Here is a 27,527-nt window from a genome sequence, read left to right as displayed (position 1 = left end):
TTTTTTCAAAAGTGGATAAGACACCCCAGCCTCAAGCTTCATAAAACTTACGTGTTTGTGGTGGGAAGGCACCAAACACCGTGTAGAGACCAATAAGGAAACAATTACAAGCCATAATAAATGCTGGAAGGAAAGTAACTATCTCATTCTGGGTGGTCAGGGAAGGCATCTCTGAGGAGGTGACATTTTAACAATGCAAAAAGAGGGGATAATGTGGGTGGGGGAAGGAATATTTGTGTCAAGACTCTAAAAAGCTTTGGCTTCTTTGTGGAATCTGCTCTAGATTGAATGTTTGTGCCCACACCCCCAATTCATTTGTTAAAATCTAAGCCACAATGTGATGGTATTAGGAAGCAGAGTCTTTGGGAGATGAATAGGTATATGAAGATGAAACTCTCATCTATAGGATTGTGCCTTTATTAAAGAGCTCCCTTGACCCTTCTGTCACATGAGACACTGCCTATGAACCAGGAAGTGGGCCCTCACCAGACACGGGACCTTGATCTTGGACTTTCCAGCCTTCTGAACTATAAGAAATAAATTTGTGTTGTTTATATGTTACACAGTTCATGGTGTTTTTGTTATAGCAGCGTGAACGGACTAAGACAATCCGTGGAGATAAAGCCAGCGCTGTGTCAAGGAGCAGGAGAAAATGAGCCTGAAGTCAGAGCCAGAGCCTGATCATTCCAGGTAAGGTTAGAAATTAGGATTTTTTTCCCAAGAGTGACAGGAAACCAGAGCATAGCTTTGAGAGAGATAAGTTGAGTGACCCGGTGTATGTTTTAAGCACACCTTTAATGTTATATGGACTTAGAGTGGGTAAGAGTGGAGAGTGCATAGTCAGGAGACTGTCGTGCTGATCCGTGAAAGAAGCAATGGCGGCCAGTCTAAGGTGGCAGGAGTGGAGAGGGAGAGAAAGACAGGGATTCCAGATGCACTTGTGACAGAATAAAGAGGACTGGATGGCAATTGGTGCAAGGAAATAGAAAGGAGAAAGTGGGAATCAGGATGGGGACCTGGGCTTCTGGCTAATTCACTGGGTGGGTGGCCACGCCATTTACAGGGCTGAGGAGAGAATAGGACCAGGGAGGAAATGGCCAGATCAAATCAGCAGTTCTTTCCAAGAAATGCTAAATGTGAGCCATCTAGGAGAAAATCGAGGACAGAAACTTTATCCCAGCATGGGAACAAATCAGTGTCATTCATTGTTATTAATAATAACCTTACTATCTTTAGTGAATGGAACTGTTGCTTGGAGTATTTCCTTAGCAATTCTTCCTTGTGAACCTCAGATAATTACAAGTAACTATCCAGATATTTGGGGATTCTATTTTGGCAAAATGTAATTTTATCACGATTAAATTCAGTGTGCTAAATGATGTCAGAATTTGTTAACTTTTGAAAACCATAATTTTAAACACCGCACAAATAGAAAAAAAAATAAGAACATTAAATCCCGAGTGGCCACATGAAATGGAGACCTCGCTTCCTTCAGTCAATAAAATCAGTCAGTAAAACTGTGCAGTTTTGAAAGCCAATGATAGCTCACCAATTTTTATTGTAGTTACATGAAAGGACAATATACATTCTTGGATTGAGTTAATGTGTTTGTTTTATGCTCCAAATTACCTTAACAGCAGCATTCTTGAAAAAGCAAATGGTATAATACCTTTCCTTCAGATCCTGGAACATTTAATCTACATCGCTATAAAAACAGATGTTCATTCACACTGTCACTTAAAAATATAGATACAAGGCCCCAGAGGGAGGTGATTGTAAGTTACTGTTCCCTCAGCAATTATAAATTGCTTGCATTCAGCTGACATTTCTTGTTTAACTGAGACCCATATGATTTGAAGGCTTGCACCTTGTTATCATTTGAAAAGTATAAGGCATTGTTATCATTTGAAAAGTATCAGGCACCTTGTTATCATTTGAAAAGTATTACTGCTTTTTCAAATAAAGAGATAAATAAAATTAAAACATTCTGTTCATTACGTGTGTTACATTGACAAACAATCAAATGCTTGGTTGGAGAGAAAGTTTATATACTATTCGTAGCAGAGCACTAGACACAGCTGAGCAAAACCATTGACCGCTTTTTAAATTAAACTAACTTGAATCTGGTCATGTGTGAGCAGGGTGGCCCTGTGCCCTAGCCCACTCAGGACTGAGGGAGTTTCAGCACAGAGACTGTTTTTAAATTGGGACTTTCTTGAGCAACCTGAACAAGTTGTTCACACTCTAAAGAGTCTGGTTAATTATGGCCCTTGAGTTGGGCGAGGAGGAGTGTTATTTTTACATATGTGTATTTTTTTTAGTTTGTGAGACCCTCCCCCCAAATCACTAAAAATTGAATCTGTTGATTTTGAGATTAAAAAAAAAAAAAAATAGATCTTTAGGTGGTGCCTGGGTGGCTCAGTCGGTTAAGCATCTGACTTCAGCCCAGGTCATGATCTCATGGCCCGTGAGTTCGGGCCCAGCATCGGACTCTGTGCTGCCAGTTCAGAGCCTGGAGCCTGCTTCGAATTCTGTGTCTCCCCCTCTCTCTGCCCCTCCCCTGTTCACACTCTGTCTCTCAGACAATGGATAAATGTTTTAAAAAATTAAAATAAAAATATAGATCTTTAAAAATATACAAAATTTTATTTGCATGTTTCAACATAGGGGTTGGGTCTTACCCTATTTTATTTAATTTATTTTTTTTATTTGAGAGAGAGAGAGTATATGAGCTGGAGAGAGGGGCAGAGGGAGAGAGTGAGAGAATATTAAGCATGTTCCATGTTCAGGGCAGAGTCTGATGTGGGGCTCCATCCCACAAACCATGAGATCATGACTTAAGCTGAAATTGAGAGTCGGATACTTAACCAACTGAGCCACCCAGGGGCCCCGTTCTTACCCTCTTTCTATGCTTGGCATCTCAATAACGCCTGCCATAGGCACTTGATATGTATTTGATTTAACAGGATGTTGATTTGTCAAGAAAATTAAAAGGGAGAGAGATACCACAGTGTAAGAGTTTCCTTTCCTTCCCCAAGGCCCCAAACTCTCAGATTTATATTAAAAAGGGAAAATTACTATAATCCATGCTTTATGAAATTTACCTTGGTGGGGGGAGAGAAATGTGTGAGAAACTTTCAGTTTCCAGACTGATGCAAAAAGTTTTATGAGCCAGAATGCAGCTTGGTAATAAAAGCATTCTCTTCATCAGAACTAGAGTTTGTTATATCGCTGCAACAAAGCCAAATATTAAGCCAAATTTGTCCCTTTTTTTGCTCTTTAATGAAATAGCTGTTCTTTCATGTATTTTTCAATGTTTAACTGAAGCATTTGATTGGTGGATTTTAAAGAAACTAAAGTTAAAGGAAACATTCTCTTTCTGTTCCTTTTATTTAATTTTTAAAAAAATAAACCCAGCAAACCAGTTAGTCTACATTCTTGGTAAAGCATTACCTGTTTCTTAACACGAGGAAGTAAAAATACATAAAATATATATAAAGCAGTGTTGGATCAAGGCCACGTACCTCACTGCTTATGTTGTCATTTGAGACCAAAGATCAGAAACTCCCTTTTGCCACCCACATCCTCTTTTCCAGCCAAGCAATTGATTCAATGGAGATGCTAAGTGCATCTGTGAACACGGGTAAAGTTTCATTGTAAATGGGAAAAGGAGCAAGGCAGAAACGTTAGTGGGTTTCCCTTTCCTGTCATTTATAAACAGGGATAGGTTAAAGTTACTGAACGAGAACTGGGTGTGGGGGATGCCAAGGGAATAGGCGGTAGGGGTGGGCGGTGGGTAGTGCCAGCAAAAGGGGAGGCTTCTGTCACGGGCTTAAACGTCTCAAGAGCAGTGGAATAACAAGACAATTTTCTCACCATGTCGATTATATCCTAATTTTCACAAAATTGGACAAGTTTCATAATGGCAGATATTCTCAAAATCCTGGAAATGTTTGTATCAATAATAGGTGTTCGTTTTAAAGCAAAAATATACTTCGTAGTAGTTTTTGTGACTGCCTGCCAATGTACATGCAGATACACATCTTTTTGCCCCTTTTATTTAAGAACTCTGCATTTAAAGAGATGTCTGACTTAGGTATCTTGTCTTTAGAGATTATAGTTAAATTCCTGTGAATTGCTACAGCAATTTGGAATGAGTTCAGAGAGATTTGAAAAAAAAATTTTTTAATGTTTATTTATTTTTGAGACAGAGAGAGACAGAGCATGAACAGGGGAGGGTCAGAGAGAGGGAGACACAGAATCTGAAACAGGCTCCAGGCTCTGAGCTGTCAGCACAAAGCCCGACGCGGGGCTTGAACTCACGGACCGCGAGATCATGACCTGAGCTGAAGTCGGCCGCTTAACTGACTGAGCCACACAGGCACCCCAAGTTCAGAGAGATTTGGATGGGTTGTGTGTACCCATAAACTATTAGATTAAACAAATTCCGAAAAGAATAAAAGGAAAATGTACTAGTTTCCTATTGCCTCCCTAAGAAATTCAGTGGCATGGAATAAACTTAAATATGTTATCTGACAGTTCTGAAAGCCAGAATTAGTGAAAACATATGTCTAAGAAATTTGTAAATGCATGACCTAAGATGGTTTTCCCAAAATAGCCCCAAACTAAAAACACCCAAAATATCTATCAGTAGGTAAATGGCTGAACGAATTGTGATGTAGCCATTTACCCTACTGATACACATGACCACATGGATGCGTCTCCCAAATGTTCCGCTGATCCAAAGAAGCAGGACAGAAAAGCAGGAATTCCTAGGAATTCTGCATGCTTCCATTTATAAGAAGTTTTCCAGAACAGGCAAAATTAACCCGTGGCCGTAGAAATCAGAGCAGGGTTTTCCGCAGTTGGAGGTATTGATTGCAAAGGATCATAAGGAAAGTTTCTGGGGTAAAGGGACTGTTCCGTACCTCGATGAGGCTGTTGGGTATATGGGTACCCACATTTGCCAAGACTTATTGAACTGCATTTTATTTCTAAAAGGTGTGAATTGTAGTGTATACTAATTTTAGCTTTATAATAAGCAAATAAAAATAATAGCGAACTAAATACATAGCATTATTCTAATTTCATTTTCATGAAAAGTATGTTTTATGTTTTCCACAAATTACTAGAGGTAAATAGATTCATGAATAAGGGTTATCTCCAGTTGGTAAAATCATTGGTACTTTTGCTTCTTTACATTGTCGATGTTGCCTGCAATCTATATTTTGTAAGGAAGTCACTTAATAAATGCATGCCATCACATACATGTCAGGTCTATGACAAAAGTATTTGTAACTTTTCATATCCTATTTTATATTTATTTATTTAACTTAGATGTTAGTTATTAATATTTATTATATTTATTTACTTATCTTATATGTATATATTTATAATATATCACATATAATGTTTATTTCATTATATTTGGTTGTTTTATTTTTATCTTTATTTTAAATTATATATTACTTATTTTATTATTTTTATTTTATTTATTATATTATTTTATACAAGTAATATTTATTGGAAGCCGAGCATAATTTTTCAGTATAAACACTGTTTAAAAATTAAAACCAAATTGCGATGCCTGGGTGGCTCAGTCCATTAAGCATACGACTCTTGGTTTTGGCTCAGCTCATGATCTCATAGTTGTGATGTGGAGCCCCATGTTGGGCTCTACACTGACAGTGCGGAGCCTGCTTGGGATATTCTCTCTCCTCTCTCTCCTCCCCTCCCCTGCTCACACTCTCAATCCTCTCAAAATAAATAAATAAAACTTAAAAAAAAATTAAAACCAAACAACAAAGAATGTCTTGAAGAAATCAAGACTTGATCCTGAGAAGCATGGCGGAGCTCTTTAAATGTTGGGTGGTTCCAGGGTTCCTGTCATTGGTTCCCTATCTTTTTATCCACTCTATATGCATTTTTGAGTGACCTTAATTATGTTTAATAACTGCCTCACCGCCAAGCTAACAACTTCCAATGTCTTTTTCTATAGGGCTAATCTCTCTCCTGAGTTTCACTCCTACATATTTATCTACCTTCTGGGTATCTCCGGCTGAATGGCAATTACCTCAAATTCAACACTTTCCTACTGGAAATAATTAACAAACCACTTGCCTAACTCTTTATGCATCTTTAGGACACACACTTGCTCCTCACTTAGCCAGGAACCAAAGGATTCCCCTGGTTTTCCCCTTTACCTTCACTGTGCATCTCATGGGCGCTAAGTTCTGGCCATTGAATCTTCTAGATAGCTCTTGTGTCTGCCTCTTGCTTTTTCTCCTGTTGTCACACAGAACCACAGTTAGGTCTGTCCTTTATTAGCTTGAGCCTGACCCATGTCAGTAACCTACTGCCTTCTTTTTCTGCTCCCACCTCAACTTTTATAGCTATTGTGTTTGGGCCAGGTGCCAGCGTGTCCTTATCAAATGCAACTTGGCTTCCAAAGAGGACAGAGAGCAGTAAGCAGTGTGGGGGCTAGAATTTGCCGCTTACTATGTGCGACATGGGCTAGGTAATTAACTTTGACTTCCTCATCTACAGTGAGCAAATAATAATGCTTATATCAAAGTGCAGTAAGGAGCCTTAAATGAAATGATCAATAAAAAACGCTTTACATGGTGACTGGCTCATTCCAAGAGATCAATAAATTCTATGTTTTTATCTGTTATTCATTAAAAAAATGTTTTGTCCATTTTTTATTGGTGGTTTCATTCTGTTTTTATTTTTATTTATTTATTTTGAGAGAGAGAGAGGGAGGGAGAAAGAAATCGGGGGTAGGGGGGCAGATAGACGGGGAGAGAGAATCCCAAGCAGGCTCCATACTGTCAGCATGGAGCCCAGTGCGGGGCCTGAACCCACGAACCTGTGAAATCATGACCTAAGCTGAAACCAAGAGTCGCACGTTGAACCGACTGAGCCACCCAGGAGCCCCTCACCTGTTCTTCATAAACTTAGCTTGATTCTGTAGTTTAGCATATCTGAAATCTTGGAATAACTTATTGCAATTTGCTATTTTCTGTCTACTCAGTCATTTCTGTCCACTGTCTACAGTACAAAAAGCAAGGCAGAGGTTAAAAAGAATCCGTTGATTAATGGAATGCACTGAAGTGTACATACTACAAAAACACACCCAAATTCTCTTTTCTTTCTGCAACAGAAGGCATAACCTGACTTCTAACTGAGTGGTCTGTACCTATGTGTACTTCACAAGTTCTGACTAGGAATGTCTCCTTCTCTTTCTTTCCTTTTTCTTACCTTCTTTCCTTCTTTCCTTCCTTTTCTTTTTCTGTAGTCATATAAGAAGTTTGCCAAACAGTGAAGGTGACATTGTTTTCCATTTATTTTCTACTACCTATAGAATTAGGCTGTTTCTTTCTCTGTAAAATAGGAATAAAACTGCAATGACCTAGTAGTGCAGTTGTGAGAATTAATTCATGTAAAGCGCATATTCCCGGCACATAGTAAGGACTCTATAAATGTTTATATATATTATTTATTGCTGCTACTATTACTATTATTATTATATTCTCAACTCATTCAAACTCTATGGCAATCTAGAGATGGCATCAAAATGGACACATGCACACACATTTAGACAGAATATTTGTATATATACATACATAACACATAAAATACATTAAGGACTTCAGTTCATTTTCTTTGATGTAGTTTGAATTTTCTTTGCAGTAGGAATTTCTCATATTTTCAATAATGATTGAAATGACTTCCATACTGCTTCACCTGTTCAGTTTTGTTCCATTTAACTGATATTTATTGGGCTGAATATTATGTGTCAGGCACTTTTGTGTGGTAATGGGTACCGAGTGGCAGGTGGTATTAATATATCCCTGTTCTTGTGGGGTTTAGAGTCCAATCGTGAATATAAATATTAAACAAGAGATTACAAGTTTGATTAATGTTATGTTTGGGGAGATAAATGGTACTATGGGAAGGTGTGGCTGTCATCCATTGATTTATTGGTTTCCAGGCAGTGCATTAACCGAGTTATTTAATTCATTTTGATAATAGTTTCTCAGACTATATATCCTAAACAAGGAAACTTCTGCACTTCTTGCCTATATTATTTTAAAAACAAAACCTTTGGGCAATGGACTTACCTTGGTAATCAGACATTTAAAAGCTTAGAATGAAATAACAAAAGTTTTGAACCAGGTTACTCGTAAAATTAGAATATACAAAGTAAATGAAAGAAATTTAGGCACTAAATCATACTCTGGAGAGATCAGTGCATTTAATGAATGAATAAGTGAATTCAATAAGTAGAATAGAAGTTTAATTATTACATAATTAAATAATTAATTTAATTAATTATCTAATTAAATTAATTAAATAATAATTAAAAATGAATTATCTTTTTTTCAGTGCATACTATTTTGCTGCTAGCTTTTTTCTCATAGCAGTACATCATGACTTTCTATATCCATGAATAGATTCATAGTGGGTTTTTTGTTTTGCTTTTTTATTTATTTTTGACAGACAGAGAGAGACAGAGCGTGAGCAGGTGGAGGGGCAGAGAGAGAGGGAGACACAGAATCTGAAGCAGGCTCCGGGCTCTGAGCTGTCAACACAGAGCCTGACGTGGGGCTTAAACCCAAGAACCGTGAGATCATGACCTAAGCTGAAGTCGGAAGCTCAACCAACTGAGCCACCCAGGCACCCCAAATAACATTCTTTAATTTTAGATTTTCCACATGCTAACTTTGTAACCCTTGGCAATTCATATTTGATCTCTTTTTCTAAGGTAGCGCTTTCAAAACAAAATAATTAGAGATAAAATTGTGTACCTTAAAGTCTACAAACTACATCAACTATTTTGAATAAAAGTAGGTAATAAATGTGAGAAATCACATTGTAAAATTTTATAAACTTCAGTTTTACTTGACATTTAAAAAAGCTATGCTGCCAAATATTGCAGAAACAAACCAGCCTTAGATGTTGTCGTGCATGTTGTATCGTTCAAAGGAACCACAGTCCTCTTTAAGGCAGGAAGTTTCATTGATCCATTTAACTTAAAGACAATACATAAATATCTTTGCAAGGAATGAAGCGGTTTTATTTATAATTAATCAAATAACTAATGAAAGATTTTTTCCCAATACATTTATCTATATATGTATGCATGTGTTCATCGACATAGCCAGCCAGGCAGCCAGCCATGTGTTTTGAGTTTATGCGAAGTTGACAGTCATTCTTTCAAAAACCCTTTCTAAGCACCTGCTCTATGCAGTGCTAGGCTAGGTGTGGATGGGAAGTGAGATGAACAAGATTGGTCCCTGGCTTCAAGCGGTTTGCATTTATTTTCTAAAGATTATTCTCTAAATATAAATTATGTTAGTCATTTGTTTGCTCAAAGGCACTAAATTTTTATGGCTGAAACCATGTAATTCATGTAGTTTAATGTAATGTAGACTTCCACTGAAAATAGTATGGACCAAACATTTCTTCAAATAATTTTCCATTTTTACGTTGCAATTCTTTTATAGTTGCAATTTCAGAATTTGAATTGTAATCCTGCCATCAGTCTAATATTTCTCTATCAAAGTCTTTGTCTTGGTTTCTTTCTTAATCTCACTCACTTTACTATATCTTCAAGTATATAAATATAATTGTCTATTATGAAATCATAATACCATAATCCTTCCCTTCCTTGTAACATATGCTTCATGCCTTACACTGTGTGTGTGCATATATGCAGTACGCACACAGGATGCACACACGTGTATTTATTTCCACATCATGCATGAGACTGCCTTTATATGAGGGGCACAGTGAGATGCACAGAAATGAGAATGAGCAAACAAGTGAGCAAGAGAGAGAGACAGAGAGAGAGTTAGGTTTACTGCGAACCTAAAATGGCTGGCAAATAGCACAACTTAGAAGGCCAAGGAGCTTTACAACAGGGTGCCTTTAAGCTGTCAGTCATTAACTCCAGCTTACATACACTTCCTCTTCCTTAGAAAATAAGGGCACCAGGCACCTGGGTGGCTCAGTCGGTTAAGCATCCAACTCTTGGTTCCAGCTTAGGTCATGATCTCATGTTTCCTGAGATGGAGCCCCGTGTCAGGGTCTTGGCTGGCAGCGTGGAGCCTGCTGGGGATTCTCTCTTCTCTCTCCCTGTCTCTCTCTCTCTCTCTCTCTCTCTGTCTCTGCCCCTCCCCTCTGCTTGCTCACTCTCTCTCTCTATTTCAAAATAAATAAATAAACATTAAAAAAAAAAAAAAAAGAAAGAAAGTAAGGGCACCCAAATGTACTGACCAGCCAGTGAGAACGTAAAGTCATTAAACCCATAATAGGAAAGGATAACTGGTAACTTAACATAAAGAAGGCTAATGTTTATGATGATGATGATGATGATGATGATAGCAATAATAATAATAATAATGATATCCAGACACAAAAATTCTGAATGCACAGACATCAGGATTAGCGAAAAACTCCAAATACTTTAGAAGTCCTCAAGGCATTTTTATTTTATAATACAATACCATAATTTATATTCATCATAATCACTTCAACTATCAAAAACGTTTCTACATTTCATGTGGCCTTTTGAAGAAGAAATGAAGTTATAATGATTCGGTGTGTAAAGTTGTCTTCTAAAATAGTTAACATTGTTTAAGAGTTTGATCACCCCGCAGGGAAAGTTCCAACAATGTAGACACCCTTCTGTGAAATACTTTAATCCCAAATATCTGTGTAAACAAAACACTCACTTACTTTTCCTGGGCTCTCATGCTATGCATTTCTTTCTTTCTTTATGGATCTTATCCAATTAATTTTCCTCCCCTCAGTAATGAGATTTCCTTTAAACTAATGCAGTATTCTAAGCATCAATAAACAGCAGGTTTGCCTCTGCTGTGCAATGGGGTATCACTTTAAATTTGCCATGCCTTGTCAGTGACAAAGTTCTTAGAAGTTTTTACCAGAAATATTGTTTTCAAAGTTACCCCAAAGTCAAGAATATGACTCAATCATATGATCTTCCATTTGTGGTGTGCAATTCCATTTACTTAGCTTTTTTGTTAATGTATCCAATTTCTCTGAATGACTATAACATTTCTTGGCTGTTGACACCACCAGCCCTTCCAGAATCCTGAAATTTAAAAGCACAAGACCTTATAAATCTTTCAAAAAATATTATCTAATGTCTGTCTTCGATTATTTTAATTCCTTATACAACCACCAAATCTGATTACAATTTGGTTTTCAATCCAGATTCGGTGACTTATTGCTTATGTGGTTTCCATTTTCTTTTTTCCCTTTCTTCTACTTTTTCCCCCTGGTCGTCTACATCCATTTCTTCTTCTTCTGTTAACCCCAATTTCCTTCCCCTACTAAGGGCAATGGTTGGTGGTATGCCCATCAGAGTTCCTTGCCCTTTCTTAGCTAAGAGGCGTCTGAAGTCTCAAAGACTGAAGTGTGAATTTGCGTAAATAAGTCATATAGGAATGCAGAAGATTATAGATTTTATGCTATCCACCAGGGAAAAAATGGGTAATATTTTTTCTTCATGTGCCAACTAGGTGATTATCTTTATGAGTTATTCCCATTATTTCCTAGTGCAGATGGCTCTCTTCATGCAAAGGAAGATTTTTGTGATAGCTCTTGTTTCCATAACCTTTATTGTTTATACTCCCAGAGGAAGACAGACGCATAAACTCTACCATCATACAAATATATTAAACCTTGAAAAAAAGTGACTGGACTTGTGCTGGAGTCACATGCCTACTTCTTTTTTTTTTTTTTTTCTTTTCATGTTTATTTATTTTTGAGAGAAAGAGAGAGCTTGAGCAGGGAAGGGCAGACAGAGGGAGACACAGAATCAGAAGCAAGCTCCAGGCTCAGAGCTATCAGCACAGAGCCAGACACAGGGCTCAAACCCTCGAACAATGAGATCATGACCTGAGCCAAAGTTGGACACTTAACCAACTGGGCTACCCAAGGGCCCCGTCACATGCCTATTTCTGAACCAACCATAATAGTTGGAGAAAGAAATATATCTAATTGGTCATTTTAGCCCTTGTCCCCATCCATGGCAAGAAAGAGGCCAATTAACATTTGGTAGCTGGATCACAACCACGTAGAAGTATTAAGCAAATTTCACCACTGTCTAATACAGAGAACATTCCAGCACTCTACTTTAGTAGACACCTGGTTTTATTTGTAATATTAAACACACAAATTCTACATTTAAAAAATGCTGTCTTGGGGTCAAATGTCCATTGATTAGACCTGCAGCTTTGTAGTAAATGTTTTTCTTTTCTAAATGGAACATAATAAATTGTCACCTGGAATGCAGGTTGACTTTTTAAAAAATGTAAGTCTGTGGATAGTGCCTAACAATGACAAGTAACAACACGTAAACCAGGAACATGAAAAGATCATATAAGAGCAGAATCATGTTAACAGTGGTGAAATCTATTTTAAATCCATTAGAAAGGCTTCAGTAGGTACAAGTAATGAGTTTTAAAGCACCTCGGCCAGACACACCAAACAAGCTGCTAGTTCACCACACAGGATTCATTCATCATTTATGTTGCCTGCCAAACTGGTCGCTTAAAATGGACCAGGCTGCAGTGGAGATGCTGATCCAGGAGATTTTCAGACATGAGGCCTGCACAGATGTTAACTACCAATAACAGCTTCAATAAGAAACGCAAGAGTTTTGATACTGCAAGGAAGAAAAGATTAGGAAAAATGACTTCTAGAATATTCTAGCCAGACACATATTTCTCCATTTAAGGTTCCAAGCAAAACAGTCAGATGCTCAGCATAGAACTTCACTAGAGGCTCTCTTTTCTTTAAATCTGATGTGCTGGTTTTACTGAGGTACTTCCTCACTTGGTAAACCATAATGACCCGTTCCTCTGGCCATTGAATTCCTACAGAGACCAGGCACCTGTGTTACGTCTGCTGCTTCAGCTATTGCCCGCTGATATGCATGCCTGTTGAGAGTGAAATGGGTGATGTGTTTGTTCCCAAACCTGGTTTGGCCAGGTCGTTTATTACTATAATAAAATAATTAAGTATTAATAAGCTGAGGTAATATTTACAGTAAACGAGAGTTGTTTATATGAAAATTAGGTTAAATCCATTGTAAAATCTTGGCTAATATAATTTTTTGAATGCTGTGTAATTAAGTGTGTGAACCAATTTTAGAGTGGCTGTGGTGGCCACCTTGTTTTCTACCTCAGATTCATTTTCCTCCATTTTTCACCTGTGATATCATCTGATGCCCCCCACAAATTCACTCTTCTTTCTTTTCCCTCTCTTCTTCGGTTCTTTGGAAGGCTGACCCGCAAGGACTCGTTCAGCAACGGGCTCCCCTGATCTCTGACTTCTGTTTGTTTTGGTCAGTGAGGGTCCCTGGCAGGAAATCAAAGAGAAGGAAGTATTGAGTATTTCTTGCCTCGGTTCCTTCCCTGTGGGATCACATTAGGTTGGCTACACTCTTGGACCGAAATTCTCATTTTCTGACAGGGAGCCTTCTCTCTCTGGCTTCTGGCAACCATCCCTTCTCTCTTCCTTTCAAACCTACAGGTAGGAACTTTAGTTAGATTTTACCAGCCCTACTGTATGACATTACCCTTGGTGTCTCCCCATACTTTGCCCACATTTTTATTTGTAGTCCCTTTTGAGAACTCACCTTGACTTACCTGTTTTGAGTGCACCAGCCATTTCCTGCCAGCGTTCTGGCTGACATGCTGGAGGGGTGAAACGAGGGGAGCTACTGACGTGAGACAACCTGGATGCAAATTTTAACTCTTCTCCTATAGTAAGTGGAGAAAGCAGGCATCAGTGGTATCTTTTCAAACTCCGCATTCTTCTTTTTAAATTTAGAGAGAGAGTGTGTGTGAGGAGGGGACGGGGCAGAGAGAGAGAGAGAGAGACTTAAGCAGGCTCCACACTCAGCATGAAGCCCAAAGAGGGGCTCAGTCCCACGACCCTGGGATCACAACCTGAGCCAAAATCAAGAGTCTGACACTCAACCAACTGAGCCACCCAGGTGCCTCTCCACATCCTCCTCCTCCTTCTTCTTCTTCTTCTTCTTCTTCTTCTTCTCCTCCTCCTCCTCCTCCTCCTCCTCCCCTCCCCCCCTTATCCTCCTCCTTCTTTTTTTTTAAGTTTATTTGTTTACTTTTGAGAGTGACAGAAAGCACAAGCCGGGGGGGGGGGGGTGGGGGATGGTGGTGAGGATCTGAAGCAGGCTCTGTGCTGACAGCAGAGAGCCTGATGCGAAGCTCCAACTCACGAACTATGACATCATGACCTGAGCCGGAAGTTAGATGCTAACTGACTGAGCCACCCAGGCGCCTCCTTCTTTATAAAAATGTAGATAATAATAAATGCTACTCCACAGACATACCATCTCCTTCTACTGTCACAGGGAGAATCCATTATGTGTAGCTTTTTTTGGTTAGCTCAGTGTCTGGCACATGCTAAGTGCTTATTAAGTTTTGATACATGAATCAGTTATTTTATGAATGAACGACAATTACCTTCTCGTGCAGACTCACTTCTTGGTAAATTTGGCAGTCGTCAATCAGACGACTCCTTATGTGTCTTTAGGAAGAACTCCTCGACTGAGAACACATCTGAAGAACTTTCACTAATGTCTCATCCCACTGGTTTAACACATAATCTGAAATAAATCCTGCAAAACTGAAATGAGCTAAAGTAAAAGGACAAAACGAGTTATGAAGGTTTGCACTATTTTGGCCTTAAAGCCATATGGGTTAGGATGTTTAAATGTCTGACTTCCTAACCAACTAGACTTTCTAGAAAATGGCATACTTGCTAATTATCCTGTTGTGCTCTGTACTGACATATTAACAGTTTGTTATTCAACACTTATATAACCTTACATAACACTTCCTGTGGACCAGACTTATTTGGATTACCCTATATATACAAAAACACCTTGGTTTGTGAGCATAATTCATTCCAGAAACATGCTTATAATCCAAAGCACTTGTATATCAAAGCAAATTTACCCATAAGAAAGAATGGGAACTCAGATATTTGTTCCACAACCCCAAAATATTGATATAAAAATGATTACAATACTGTAATCTAATACAAAATAATAAAATACAAAATAAAAATAAATACATCAACCTGCACTTACCTTTGAAAACCTCCATGGCTGGTGTGAGGGAAACAAGAGAGAGGAGGGTTATTGTGTAGGACAACTTTCACCATCCCTATGAGAATCACTGCTATCTATTGGCTCAATGGAATCTATTTCTGTGCGAGGGCCATTGTATACACTTGGCCGGAAGTTGACTACAGTACAGTATTAATAAACTTGTGTCAAATGCTGTATTTAATGTAACTGGGGATAAAGCAGCAGAGGAAAGGATCTACAATCTGCAGGCAGCCTGAACTAGAATGAAGCAGAGTATTCCTAAGCTTCCTCTTGTATGGAAAAGCAAGCAAAGAAAGGACTGTCCACGGGTGCTTTGAAGTGACAAAAAATACACTAGTGCCAGATGTGGGCATCTTCCAATGTTCTGAAAAAGCACTGATTTCTGCCAAACACCGTGGCCTGACACTGAGCATCCACGCATGGGAGAAGATTACCCACAATCCTGCAGTGAGAGGGAGAGAGAGAGCGAGAGAGAGAACCATTGGCTCAGTTGTGATCATGTGATGTTCGGTGTCACATACTACTCCTATTGCAAGACATTGCTCGTTTGTCAGGTTAAAATTTATTACAAATGTTTGCTCATCTTGCAGAACACTCACAGAACAAGTTACTTGCAATCTAAGACTTTACTGTATAAACTTATGACCACCCCCCCCCCACTGCCTGCCATGTACTAATCCTTTTATGAGCCCATTTTACAGAGAAAGAAACTGAAGCACACAGAGGTTAAGTAACTTGCTTAGTGGCCCATGACCTATGCATGGTGAAATCAGAACCTGTACTAGCTTGTAGTTGCCTATAACAGAGAAACGGTTATGTGTTTACTACAATGTTTCCTTTTTCAGATAACACAGAGAGGCTACATTTCCTAGCTTGTCCTGCAACTAGATGGGGCCTGTTAACTGGGTTCTGGACAGAGGAATGTAGGTAATGGTGTAACCTCCCCTTTCAGGCTTGGCCTTTGAAATCACCGTATGTAGTCCTCCCACTCTTCTGTGGCAGCTTAGGAAGTCAGGGGCCCACAGGGGACCACAGGGGGCCACTATCAGATGGAAAAGGGCTGCCTGACCTATTTTCAACTATGTATGAATAAGAAATAAACTTTCATTACCGCAAACTATTATTATTTAAGAGTGCACTTATTCAGACATAGCTTAGTGTGTGCTAACAAAGCAATTGGTATTTTGAATCATATTGCTTTAACGTAAAACAGTAATCTATGGCATTGGCTTCATTGCTAGGCAACAGTAAGGCCAATATGAGAGATGAGGATATATAAGAAACGAACTCTCCATTTCATACTGTGGAAGCAGCTGGAAAAAACTGTTGCCTGTAGTAACTTGGGAGACAGAGTAAGTGTCTTTAACTTGTATGTTAAAAGAAATAGAATAATGGGATTAGAGAATTAGTGTCTATTGGCTATTATTGGCTGCCTTTGGAGAGGTTAGTGCCAAAAAAAAAAAAAAAAAAAAAAAAAAAAAATCAGAAGATACCTGGCCAGCATGAAAGCAGAATTGAAAGAGAATAGATTCTGGAAAATGGGGTCCTGCTAAGTGAGAAGGTGCAACCAGATAGTTAAAGATGAGACTTTGGGAGACACTCAAGAAAAGAATCAGGCTTCAAAGGTTGTAAGGCCCCCAAAGAAGACATTGTCTCTTACACCCACATCAGACTGTATCCAAGAAGAATAAGGTACAAGGAGAAACTTCCCTGCAGATAGAACCAGGGACAGCCGAGGACAGTGGTCAAATACACCCCCTGGGAGTAGAGCAGGAGCAGTGGGTCAGCAGAACAAGAGAGTACTCGTGCCCTTATTCCCGCACCCTGAACAACTTCACGTTCTCAAACTGGCTGATGGCCCTGTCATATTGCCAGGTACAGTGTGCGAATTTAACGGCGATATCTTGCCTTAAATCATAAAACAGCAGCTTTCTCACCTCAAAAATGCCACCTTGATAAAAAAAAAATATATATAACAGATAATAAGATCACCATGGACATGGCAATAATTTTAAATATCTCATGGCAGCTGCTTTCTGAAAAACTGTAATTGCTCTTTCCTCTTTTGGGAAATATCTAGTAATTGTCAAAACACTTAGGGGAACTGAAATTTTATTTTTTTAATTTTTTTTAACGTTTATTTATTTTTGAGACAGAGAGAGACAGAGCACGAACAGGGGAGGGGCAGAGAGAGAGAGGGAGACACAGAATCTGAAACAGGCTCCAGGCTCTAAGCTGTCAGCACAGAGCCCGACACGGGGCTCGAACTCGTGGACTGTGAGATCATTACCTAAGCCGAAGTTGGACGCTTAACCGACCAGCCACCCAGGCGCCCCGGGAACTGAAATTTTAGTATGAACGTGATACTGGAACACAGGATTGATCTCTGACTGGCAGGCATATCCCCATGGGCTTACCCACGTTTGGTTTCTGTGTGAGGTAGGAAGCTGAGCCTTGTCTGTTGAATGAAGGTATTCAGAGCAGGGTGCAGAAGAGGCGCAGGGCGAAGGAGAAATATGGTGGGTGGCATTCTTCTACTACTAGTTTACTTAAATGACTGGTAGATACATTCTTTTACCTTAAAACCAAAACATTATATTGTAGATGAGATTGTAGCATCTAGATGAGTTTTTGAGATAAGATATAGAACTACAAATAAATTTATTTCTGCATCATCCATAGACTTCAGCTTCCCTGGGCTGAATCATTTGGCAGGAACGAGTTTGTGTGTCTAAGTTAACCGAGAAGCTGGGAGGTGAGAGAGAACAGAAGGAAAGAAGGGGTGTAGGAGGCATCTTACAATTTAGCAGAGTGGGGGTTGGTGCTTCTTGATATTTATATCTAAATCCCAGTGGTCTTAGGTCACTGGAAAGAAGAACAAAATTCAGGCCTGGGATTTCTAAGGGTGAATGTTCCAAGTAATTATGATGCATGATGCCCTCCTGGCAGAATGAAGATAGAGTAACGGCACACCTGTGCCCTTTGTCCCTTTTCATTTCTTTCCCTTTCTCTCCTTAAGTCCTTCAGTTCAGTTCAAATGAACATGATTCCAAATGCTATCACTCCAGACAAAGGTATATTGATTTCTAGATAAGTAAGTGAATGGATGTATGGATAGAAAGATAGAAAGAAAAAGAGAGACACAGAGAAAGAGAGAGATCCCATGAGTTAATTAAAACATGACTCCTCTCCCCCAATCACCATTTCACCCATTCATCTGCCACCGTGGTGGCACAAGACCCAGCTACTTGGGGACAACAAGACATTTTGCCGCAGAAAGCAGGGCACACCGTATTTTTTTCTGCAGTTGGTAAAGTGGAAGAGTGGGGACCCGGGCTTGCAAGGGATCATCTTTCTTATCATGGGATGAGTCTGTAGAAAGGAGTCGAGCAAAGACCAGAGAACCCAGAGAAGACAGAGCCTTTCCAGGGCCTGGATCCAGATGAGTCATAGTCTAGCCCTCGTGTTTCCCACTTTCTTTCCCTGCTTCAATTAGTCTGAGTTGAGTTTCTGTTTCTTCCCATTAAAAGATTCTGGGCTGAAGCAGAACGAGAAGGCATCTACAAGAGTTAGTGGTGCAGAGGGAACGGGTATAGTCTGGAGAAACCATTACTTTTCCAAACGACCTTTTTCTTGATTGAACTGATGTGTTGAGATTTTATTAGAATTTAGATAACATTCAAAAAGGCAACTCACTGGTAATTTTTTTGAAGAACATAAGAATATCATTATAATATAATTATATAATATAATTATAACATAATTATATTATAACATAATTATATTAATAATGTATTTAATTATGTATTTAATATTATATTTATATTTATAATGATAAAATCTATAATAATATATTATTATAATTAGCATATAATTAATATATAATGGTGTAATTGATATATAATGTTAATCATTTGTTATATTGTTGTTATATATGTGCATATATATATATATATATCCACTTTATAAGCATGATGGCCGTGATGTCAAAGAATTTCAGAGTCTTTTGGAAATGTTCAAAAATAATTCTCAAGTATTGGGGTCACAAGAGAGATGTAATAGAACTGAGAAGCTAAGATATGCCAAGGGGTAGACAGCACTCTTGGAATGCGTCCAGCCCCTTTGATTTTAGCAATTTAGGATGTTCCTAAAGTTAGGAGTCCTATCTTTTTTTTTTTTTTTTAATTTAAATTCGAGTTAGTTAACATACAGTGTAGTCTTGGCTTCAGGAGTAGAACCCAGTGATATATCTCTTACATATGACACCCGGTGGTCATCCCAAGAAGTGCCCCCCTTAATTGCCATCACCCATTTAACTCACCTCCCCACCCACCTCCCCTCCAGTCTCCTATGGTTTGCCTCCCTCTCTACTTTTATCTTATTTTTCCTTCCCTTCCCCTATGTTCATCTATTGTGTTTCTCAAATTCCACATATGAGTGAAATCATATGATATCTATCTTTGACTTATTTCACCTAACATAATACACGTAGTTGAAAATGACAAGATTTCATTCTTTTTCATCACTGAGTAGTATTCCATTGCATATATATACCACATCTTCCAGCAATTACACTAGTAGGTATTTATCCAAAGGATACAAAAATGTTGATTTGTAGGTGCACATGCACCCCAATGTTTGTAGCAGCGCTATCCACAATAGCCAAATTATGGAAAAAGCCCAAATGTCCATGGATTGATGAACATATAAAGAAGGAGTCACATCTTAATCCTCTTTGTTATCTGCCAAAACCAGTTCTGTAGACTTACCAGCTCCTTCTTCACCTATGAGTAAATCTGTATATATTTTGAAAACAAGGCACTACAACCAACTGTATTGTTTTAGATAATTTATCCTGGCCACACCTTCTGTATTTCATTAAAACTACTCAGTTCTGGATTCCTGTCCCATTGGCTCACATCTGATTTCTACCAGAAATCTGCCTAGCTCTTTACTAGCTCTGATGCTTTATGAGGATTGACTATACTAATCCTGGCTGTGCACTATTAGTTGCCTTTCTAATTTTGAAGCTCTTTCAACTTCTCCATCTCATCTTGGTCCCCAGAATTCACAATAAACCATCATCAGACTGCTTGCTGAAGAAGAGTTTGGACTCCAGTCTCTGTGCTGGATACCTTGGTTCAACCTTCGGTTCCAATTCTATCTGGTTCCACCATGTTCAAAGCCTCAGAAGGCTGAATTTTATAGCTTACAACTGGGGAATAAGATTAGGAACTCCCTAGGCTTGCACCAATGGGTTAACAAGGCATAAAGAAGTACAAAGTCATAGGATGAGATGGAGAAGTTGTAAGAGCTTCTTTTCTCAAGTTTGTATAAACAAGATTAAGACCCAGGATAGAAAGGGGGGTGCAAGGCACCCAGAATGGAGAGGGGGTGAAAAGGCACCCAGAATAGAGAGAAGGGCAAAGGCCCCCAAAATCAAAGGTATATGAGGTAAGCAAGATTGGGCATTCAGGGCGAAAATGCCCCCCAATTTAGTATTATAGCAGAAAGCTGCTTTCACAGGAGGGAAGGACAAAATTAGGTAAGCAGATAAATACAGCCATAGACCACTGCACTGTGCTGTGGGTGATGCTGCCCAGAGCACAGATGGTTAACAAAAGAAAAGGTGCCTTGTTAACCCTGAGGTTATTTGCCCTATCTGTCTTATCCCCTAGGCTAGCTAAGATAAACAGACACGGCGCCTCCTGTCTGCTGTTAACAACCATCTGCCCATCTGCCCAGTGCCAGGATTTTGTTTTATATTGACCCAAACCCCAAACACCGTATATCTTCAAAACCCCTTTTCCCTCATGCCCATGAATTAATGCTCACCGATTCATTGTCTCTTTGTGCACACCCATCATGTTTTTAAGCCTCCTGATCTTAATAAATACAGGGCAAGGACCCTTATTCGGGGTTCTTGTCTTTTCCCAGACATCAGCCATGTCTCGCTTTTCATCCTGCATCCCGCTCTCTTGCGGGACACGAGAGAACTTCAGACCCAGAGTCTATGACAACAACAATTGGATCCTTTACCCTCTGGCTCCCAGGTGGGATTGGCCAACGGGAAGCATTTTTATGAAAACAGAGAACAGTGAGAGATGTGAGTCAGCTAATGACCTCTTGGCTTCCCTGTGGTCCCAGCAGCAGAAGTGGGACCTCACTGCTAAGGCCATAGGTCCTGTCAGGTATCTCTCACCTGTGGCTCTTTCCACATCTGGTAAGCTGACCCTCACACTGGCTCCTACAGGCCTTGCTGCCCTTCATGTTTCATGACCCCTAATGGTTTCCCTTAATTCTATTTACACCTTTGTGGAAAGTTTCCCTTTCAACTCCTCAATGACCTCATTTATGTGTGACATGTCTTTCCCATAAGAACCTGGATTGAAACACCCCTAGTTTCTAGAATTCTGCCCTGCACATAGTGGGGCACCAGGAGACCTTGAATTCTATTCCTGGATTCACCACTTTTAGCATAGTTATTGGGCAAACATGCACTGGTTAGTTCCTATATCCTGGACACTTTGCCTTTGCCTTTAATCCCTGTCCTCAACACAAGATGCCATGACAGGAACATGTAGAGCTGGGCTTACAGAACAGTGGGAGAGCCCCTGAGGGCCTTTGGGAAGCTGAGGTTGTGAGCCGCATCCCACTAGATGCATGAGAGGTTGCTGAACACAAAACAGGGAACAATACACAAGGGCAAAACACACAAATCAGAGAGATGAACTTGTTGTGGAAACTTCTAGCACATGTGTAGATTTGTAGATTTGTAGATTTGCTACCCACCTGGAAGTGGGTAGCATAAGGAGGGACTAAAAAGGCTGGCAGAAGCCATATTACAAAGAGTGGATATTCATTTATCAAATATCCAAGTTTGATAATACATTATATTATGAATTTGTGGCTCTATTCTTTTTTTAAAACTTAAATCCAAGTTAGTTAACACATAGTGTAATGATGGTTTCAGGAGTAGAATTTAGTGATTTGCCACTTACATATAACACCCAGTGCTCATCCCAACAAATGCCCTCTTTAATGCCCGTCATCCATTTAGTCCATCCCCCTACCGACCGCCCCCCTCCAGAAACCCTCAGTTTGTTCTCTGTGTTTAAGAGTCTTTTATGGCTTGCCTCCCTCTCTGTTTTTGTGTTATTTTTCCTTCCCTTCTCCTATATCCATTTTGTTTCTTGAGTTTCACATATGGGTGAAATCATGATATTTGTCTTTCTCTGACTGACTTATTTTGCTTAGCATAAGACACTCTAGTCCTATCTACATTGTTTCAAATGGCAAGATTTCATTCTTTTTGATTGTGTGGCTCTATTCTATAAGACTATGGGTACGAGATATAATTGGACATTAGAGTTAAGTGACTTTATACCTGCAACATTTAAAAAATTGCTTCCATCATGGAATAAGTGATTTTGCATTCTTAAAATTAAATAAAGACAACATATCATATTAAGTACATCACAATAATAAGAGAGGGAGACAGCAATCATTTAAAAGAGCTAGGGGGTTGTTTTCCCAGTCTATAATACTGTCTATACAGCAGAGGGACCCGAATGCTTTCAGAATCCCAAACAGAGGACTTGATGTCCTCACCACATGGAATTCCCTCCAGAGGCACTCATGGTGTCCTAACGGAGGATCTTGTGTTCTCCATCTTCTTGTCACACTCCATCCCAGGATAACATCACTTCAGCCCAGGGGACCCCAATTATGTCATTTTTCCTTCTCTTAGAGCAATTGCTTCTCAAGGTTTTTTTCAGAGACTTCATGTTTGGTTTTAAGTGTTTTCAACCAGATCCCCCTGGAACAATCTATCTCTATTAGAATGTTTTCCTTTATGTGAGGCAGTATTTTTCCTTGCCTTCTGAAGGACAGAATAAAAGAGTTGTCTTCAGAATTCTTGAAATATCTGTTTATTCTTTTTGGGGAATGGATGAAATGTTCCTGAGTTTCCAACCTATCCATAACTGATGGAGGTATTGTGAAACAGTCAGGGCTTTGTACAGTTTTTCCTCTTTTCCATACATCCATCAATACGTGAATTGTATACGCAGATAACAAGCTCAGAAAAGTTATGTGAATTAGTCACATAGAACATGAGTAACAAGGCAGAAACTCTGGACCTTCCAGATATGCCCATTATCCTATGGTGAGACAGAATAGTGCAGTGATAAATAATGCAAACGCTGGACTGGATGGCCTGCATGGAATCTCAGCAGGGTGAACTTAGGGATGTTACTTAATCTTTGTGTCCCAATTTACCCATAGGCAGACACAGATAATAATAGTATGTACCACATAGGGTTGGTTTGTGGATTAAATTAAAAACCACAAACCGCATGTAAAATGCTTAGCATAACACTTGAGTTACATCAGTTATTACCTTTGTTTTGATTGACAATGTCCAACCACCATTCTTGATCTTGTTGCTTTAACTCTCCTTTACAGAATCTTCTTAAAAATATTTTTTGTCAGTAGATGTGACTTCCCTTTTCTGTCAAATCCTGTGGTTTTATTTATTTATTTATTTTTTTAAATTTTTTTTTCAACGTTTTTTATTTATTTTTGGGACAGAGAGAGACAGAGCATGAACGGGGGAGGGGCAGAGAGAGAGGGAGACACAGAATCGGAAACAGGCTCCAGGCTCTGAGCGGTCAGCACAGAGCCCAACACGGGGCTCGAACTCATGGACCACGAGATCGTGACCTGGCTGAAGTCGGACGCTTAACCGACTGCGCCACCCAGGCGCCCCAAATCCTGTGGTTTTAAATTAAAACATGTGTCTCACATGGCACTTTTATTTTTTTATTTTTTATTAAAAATTTTTTTTTAAATGTTTATTTATTATTGAGAGACAGAGAGAGACAGAGAGACAGGGAGACACAAAATCCGAATCAGGCTCCAGGCTCTGAGCTGTCAGCACAGAGCCTGACACGGGGCTCGAACTCACAAACTGCGAGTTCCTGACCTGAGCTGCAGTCAGATGCTTAACCGAATGAGCCACCCAAAGCGCCCCTCACATGGTACTTTTAAAATGATCTACTTCCTGGAATTCTGTATGTTGGGATGTTGTTGGGATGTTTTCTATATATATATCATCTCTACCTTCTTGCAGCCCATTTCTCCATCAACCCTACTGTACTTTGTCTTCTGCCTCCATCATACTACTGATATGTCTTCTGCTAAGTTCCTTTATGACTTCATGTTGACAAATTCATCATCATTGGGGACCAATAGAAGAAACCATACTAACAGTAAAGGAACTAAGGACCTATAATCCCAGTGGCTACATCGTTATTATACTTCAGGAAAGTGTGAGGGTATTTTCCAACAACTATGGCTAGAAATGCCCAGGAAATAAGGGGCCATAAAGATTATGATAAATGCAAGGATGTTTCAGAATCTTAAACTCCTAAAATTATTTAGGAGTATTTGCAGAAAATTTAACAGTAAATATTTCCAGTGTAAGGAGATTGCACACCAGGACCCAGATATCACGTAATTTCTATCCATACGGATCTGAGGGCGTGTTTGTGGTGCTCAGAGGAACACATTCTTTGGTGTGTATAATTTCACCCTGTAAATATTATCTTGATAATTGGTAGTGGTATGAATCGGTGAGGCCAGAACATTAATGCATACCGAGCTACTGAATTTTTGAAAACGTAGGAAGGAGGGAAACTGATAATATAACATTTTGAAGGAGAGGCAGCAGTGTCATGCCCCGTCCCATTCCCAATGAGACGTTAGCTGAAAAAGGAAGAGCTTAGGTAGTTTTCCTTTTGCACTTTCAAAGGTGGAGATACAAACACACATATTCACCCCCTTCCTTTTTTTTTTTTTTTTTTTTTTTTAAATAAAATCTCTCCATGCAGGGGCACCTGGGTGGCTCAGTCAGTTAAGCGAACAACTTTTGATTTTGACTCAGGTCACGATCTCAAGATTTGTGAGTTCAAGCCCCACAAAAAAAAAAGCTCTCTGTGAATCCTTCTGGGTTTCTTAACACTAAATATTTTATTTTATTTTATTTTATTTTATTATTTTATTTTATTTTATTTTAAAGATTTCTTTTTTAAAATATTTATTTATTTTTGACAGAGAGAGTGTGTGAGCATGAACTGAAGAGGGTCAGACAGAAGAAGACAGAAGATCCAAAGCAGCTCTGTGCATCAGTGCAGAGCCCGATGCAGGGCTTGAACTCATGAACTGCGAGATCATGACCCGAACTGAAATCAAGAGTTGGACGCTTAACTGACTGAGCCACCCAGGCGCACCGGCATAGTAAGATTTTATTAAAAAACAAAACAAAACAAAAAAAGTAAGGACAGGGGTAAATATGTGCGTTTGTATCTCCACCTTTGTAAGTGCAAAAGGAAAACTACCTAAGCTCTTCTTTTTTCAGATAATCTCTTATTGGGAATGGGATGGGACTTTGAGAAATTTAACAGAAGACCATGGGAGAAGGGAAGGAGGAAGACAGTTACAAACAGAGAGGGAGGCAAACCATAAGAGACTCTTAAATACAGAGAACAAACTGAGGGTTGATGGGGGAGGCAAGGGAGAGGGGAAAATGGGTGATGGGCACTGAGGAGGGCACTTGTTGGGAGGAGCGCTGGGTGTTCTATGTAAGTGATCAATCATGGGAATCTACTCCCGAAGCAAAGAGCACACTGTATACACTGTATGTTAGCTAACTTGACAATAAATTATATTAAAAAAATAAATGAATAAATAAAAGTTAAAAAAAAAAAAAAGAAAGAAACCCAGAAAAAATATTTTCAAGCTTCTTTAAAAACTGCGCTTTTTGGTACTTTATTTTGGTGTCTCCATATGTATTTTTGGATATATCAACTTATCACTTTTCTCAAGTATAGAGACCAAAATTAGAAATAACTTCTTGTGTTCATTCACTCTATTCTTTAAGTTCTAAGGTCCTTTAGGGCAAAGATAATAACCCGATTCTGTGGAAGAGGGAATTATAGTGCTTGTAAGTTGCTAGTACAAAATCCTCATCCACCCTGAAGGTTGTGTCTCTGTAAAATACCAAGCTCATCAAATTCAGAGATAAGATTACACAAAACGGGGTTGGGGAAGATATTTTTAAACATAAACATTTCCAGAAATCATCCACTTATACAACACATGTTTCTCCTGGTAGCCTTCTCCAGAATCACCCTCTCCAAGTTGATTTAGGAAATATCCATGTGAAATTGTTATCTACTATGAGAAGAGTCTCCCATAATTCTTTGCCATGTGAACTGTACTTAATAAAAATATTCATCTAGACTTTATTGGATTTCAATTAAATGTGTCTGCAATTACATCTCTCCTTACCTCAGTTTCTCAAGACTTAGAAGATGTTCCTATGCCTGCCTGGGCTTTTCACACATCATGAAAGAGCTTATGAGTACTCGTCCCTGGAGATGACATTCTATCAATATATCCAGGGGTTGACTGTAGACAGTCCTCATCTCCATCCCCTCTCCCAAAGGCCCACCAATCAGGTTTACACAAAGAGTAAGTGTTACCTATTGATAAATTAGTCTGCTTAAGGGTTTTAAAGTGAAAAATACATGTGCCAAAGGGTCATATAGCTTTAAAATTGCATGGACACACATTAATCTCCATTATCTCTCAAATGCAGAGGCTAACATAGTGATTAATTTGGGGTTGCTGTACTCACTTTTTAATGAATTGCAAAATGTCTGACTCACTTCTCGTCCCTTCATCCTAAAGTGTCCCTATTTTATTATGAAAGTGACAATCTATGGGAAATCTGAGTTTCACTGAAGGTCAGCTATAGGTCACCAGGAAAAAATAAGGCAAGGGGACATTTACCAGGTATCAATGCTCATTTATGCACAACCTCAAGGATACATTCTATCTTTGTGAGGAAGTGATGTGGGTGAGCATAGACACTGATATGAGAGCTTTTTGTTCACCTCAAAATGAGTCAGTTAAAATGGATGTGTAAATGTATTCAAAGGAATGTGTCTGTGTTACTCTTTGAGAAAGGGTAATGTGGTATTGTGACATGAAAATTCCTTGCCCAACTTATTTCAGTAGATCTTTGAAGAGGTGTTATGTTGAAGAGGAAGTACACATAAAAATAGGATAGATTTATATATTCCATCCCTGACAATGGAATAAATCTTGGGCCTCAGCATGGTAGACTTGATGTTCAATGAGCATGAAGGGAGTTCTGCCCATCAGTCTAGAAATCCGATTTGTCTTCTTTTCCATTGTGTCTCCAACCTTATCATAGTGCCTGCCACTTAACACATATTCAATGCTCCGTAAATATATTTGATAAATTAATAAACTTTTCTATCCA

This window comes from Neofelis nebulosa, chromosome 14 (genome assembly GCF_028018385.1).
Source record: "Neofelis nebulosa isolate mNeoNeb1 chromosome 14, mNeoNeb1.pri, whole genome shotgun sequence".
Classification (NCBI taxonomy): domain Eukaryota; kingdom Metazoa; phylum Chordata; class Mammalia; order Carnivora; family Felidae; genus Neofelis; species Neofelis nebulosa.
Note: the sequence above shows the minus strand (reverse complement) of the source record.